The sequence below is a fragment of the Colobus angolensis genome, unplaced genomic scaffold, assembly GCF_000951035.1.
Source record: "Colobus angolensis palliatus isolate OR3802 unplaced genomic scaffold, Cang.pa_1.0 Scaffold107, whole genome shotgun sequence".
NCBI lineage: Eukaryota > Metazoa > Chordata > Mammalia > Primates > Cercopithecidae > Colobus > Colobus angolensis.
The window spans coordinates 4,207,992-4,211,642 of NW_012111697.1; the positions used below are offsets into that span (position 1 = coordinate 4,207,992).

Here is a 3,651-nt window from a genome sequence, read left to right on the forward strand (position 1 = left end):
GCTGAGGCAGGAGAATGGCGTAAACCCGGGAGGCGGAGCTTCCAGTGAGCTGAGATCCGGCCACCGCACTCTAGCCTGGGTGGCAGAGTGAGACTCCATCTCAAAAAAAAAAAAAGATACCACTTTGATTATATACTAAATTCTCACATTTATTTGGTCTGTTTCTGGGTGTGAGCAGAAAGACTGAGGACACTGCTATAGCCCAGGTGTAACAACCAGGGAAAATATTTATCTTTTTACTATTGAGGCTTTATCATTGTGTTTTACTTTGTGGCATAGTTAGTCTCCCAATTGCTCGTCCTTTTCCGTGGTTCCTGGCTATTCTTGCTTGTTTATTTTTCTTTGTAAACTTTAGGATTAGCTTGTCTAGTTCCAGAGGGGGAAAAGATAGAACTTATTTTGTTATTTTTATTGGGATTGCATTAAATTTGTAATATAACTTGGGAATAGGGACATTTTTATAACATTAAATATTCCTTTTTATGTACATGGTATGTATTCTGATTTCTTTTTGGGTCCTCTGGGGTGTTTAAATTTTTTTTTCATACAGGTTTGGACACTTCTTAATAAGTTTATTTCTGGATATTTTGTTTTATGTTGCTATTTTGAATGGAGTCATTGTTGCTATATATAAAGCTGTTGATTTCTACATATTAATATTATTCCCTGCTTTCCTTACTTAGTTATGTGTAATTAGATTATATAATTGAGGCAGTGGGCATCCTTGTCTATTTAGAATCTAATAGAAATGCCTTCAGTGTTTTTCTGTTACTTTTATTATGATGATTTGCTTTTCAGTGTTTTTACATTAGATAAGATACTGGCTTTTGTGGTCAGATATAGGTTATGATTATATAAAAATAGATTACCCATGCTGCCTGGGTCGGTGGGGGTGTGAGCAGAAAGACTGAGGACACTGCTAATAGCCCAGGTGCAACAACCAGGGGAAATCTATTAATTGAGGAAACAAAAATCCCTCAAAATTTCGTTATTGCACCGTTAAACAAAAAATCAAATGGAACAATAATGGGATGTCCATTCCTATTCTTCTGTTTACTGTCCATTCCCTTCTTTTGGGTGACTGTTTCTTTACTCATTTCCTCTGTTTTTCTTTTGTAGTCTATAGCTTTGCTTGCTTCTTAAAATTTTTGTCTTAAGTTCATTTTGTTATGTTTCAGTTTTCATCTGCTTTGTGATTCTTCATTTTTTTTTTTTTTTCCAGCTCACTGCAACCTCAACCTCCCAGGCTCAAGCAGTCCTTTTGTCTCAACCTTGCAAGTAGCTGGGACTACAGGTACATACCACCACACCTGGCTAGTTTTTTGTATTTTTGTTTAGTGATAAGGTCTCACTTTGTTGTGCAGGCTGGTCTTGAACTCCTGGGCTCAAGCAGTCTACCCACGTCAGCCTCTCAAAGTGCTGAGATTGCAGGCATGAGTCACTAAGCCCTCCTCCTGCTTTGTGATTCTTTTTTGTTTGTTTTGTTTTGTTTTGAGACAGGGTCTTGCTTTGTCACCCAGGCTGGAGGGCAGTGGCGTGATCACGGCTCACTGCAACGTCCACCTCCCAGGCTCAAGCAATCCTGTTTCAGCCTACCAAGTAGCTGGGACTACAGACGTGTACCACACCACACCCTGCTAATTTTTGTATCTGGATTTTTTGCAGAGTTGGAGTCTTGCCATGTTGCCTAGGCTGGTCTTGAACTTCTGAGCTCAAGTGATCCTGCCCACCTCGGCTTCCCAAAGTGCTGGGATTACTGGCATGAGCCACTGCGTCCAGCCCACAGTAACATTCTCCCTGTGTCTTCAGCAGCAGTGATAGTCTGACAGCTGGCAAGTTCCCATTTCTGTTCTAGCCCTATTCTGAGCTCCTGATCTGTATATCCAACTGCCTAATGGATCTATCTGCCTGCATGTGTTCAGAAACCTACACTCTGAATGTACAGAATCTCAAACTTGATCTCCCTCCTGCAAGTTGCTTCCAGCCAACTCACCTCGTGTTTCTGTCATGTGTGTTTCAGTTTAAATCATGCTCTAAGCCTTATGTCTCTGACACACTCCATTAGGAATTGGTGATCAAGCTTTTTCAACATACAGTGGATGGGGGGTATATATGTGATAGAAACTTAAATTTTTTATGATTATGCTTTTTTATTTGATTGCAACTTTATAGAAGAGTTGGAATAGTATAGAGAAGTCCCATATATCCTTTACCCAGTTTCACCAATCATTTACATTTTGGTGGTTTTATTTTTCCTTCTCTCTTTCTCCAAATGTGTATGATTTTTTTTCCTGAACCATTTGAAACTAGTTGTGGACATGCTTCCTTTATCTATAAATACTTCAGCATGCATTTTCGAAGAACAAAAACATTCCTTTTCATAACTACAGTACGGTGATCAAAATCGGGAAGTTTAACATTGATACATTAGTATTATTTAATCCAAAGTCGATATTCAATTTTGGTCAGTCATCCTAATAATGTCTACTATTGATTAAAAAAATTTTGGAGGGCCACGTGCGGCAGCTCATACCTGTAATCCTAGCCCTTTGGGAGGCCGAGGTGGGTGGATCACCTGAGGTCAGGAGTTCAAGACCAACCTGGCCAACATGGTGAAACCCCGTCTCTACTAAAAATACAAAAATTAGCTGGGTGTAGTGGCACGCGCCTGTAATCCCTGCTACTCGGGAGGCTGAGGCAGGAGAATGGCTTGAACCCAGGAGGCAGAGGTTGCAGTGAACCAAGATCATGTCACTGCACTCCCAGCCTGGGCAACAGAACGAGTCTCTGTCTCAAAAAATACCTGTCTCCAAAAAATATATATATATATATGTGTGTGTGTGTGTATATATATATATATATATATTTTTTTTTCCTGTTGGAGTGCAGTGACTATTCATAGGCATGATCATGTATTTGCAACCTAGAAGTCCTAGGCTCGAGTGATCTTCCTGTCTCAGCCTCCTGAGAAGCTGGTACTGCATATGCACACCACCACACCTGGCTTAAAAATGTTTTTTGAATTAATGGATAAACCTATATTCTAGGATGTTTCTTTTCTTTTTTATGACAAGGTCTCACTTTGTCAGGCCACCTTGAACTCCTGGGCTCAAGTCATCCTCCCACCTCAGCCTCTTAAGTAGCTGACGCTATAGGCGCACACCATTGCTCCCAGCTAATTTTGTATTTTTGTAGAGACGGGGGTCTCGCTGTGTTGCCTAGCCTGGTCTTGAACTCCTGGACTCAGATGATTCACCCACTTCCGGCCTCCTGAAGTGTTGGGATTGTAGGTGTGAGCCACTGCATTGGGACCAGGACATTTCTAATATGAAATAGGGCACGGCACGGTGGCTTAGTAATGCCAGCACTTTGGGAGGCTGAGGTGGGCGGATCACCTAAGGTCAGAAGTTCGAGACCAGCCTGGCCAACATGGTGAAACTCTGTCTGTGCTAAAAATACAAAATTAGCCGGGTGTGGTGGTACACACCTGTAATCCCAGCTACTCAGGAGACTGAGGCAGGAGAATTGCTTGAACCCAGGAAGTGGAGGTTGCAGTGAGGTGAGATTCCACCATTGTACTCCAGCCTGGGCAACAAGAGCGAAACTTTGTCTCAAAAAAGTAAGAAAGAAAGAAAGAATTTCACTCAGTAT

The 3,651-nt window shown here is 41.4% G+C and overlaps 1 protein-coding gene across 11 annotated transcripts in view; it reads left to right on the forward strand.

The window, feature by feature from the left end:
- ZNF146 (zinc finger protein 146) overlaps window positions 1-3,651 on the forward strand; it is a 33,466-nt gene that overhangs the window by 9,804 nt on the left and 20,011 nt on the right. The gene's annotated exons all lie outside the window — the stretch shown is intronic.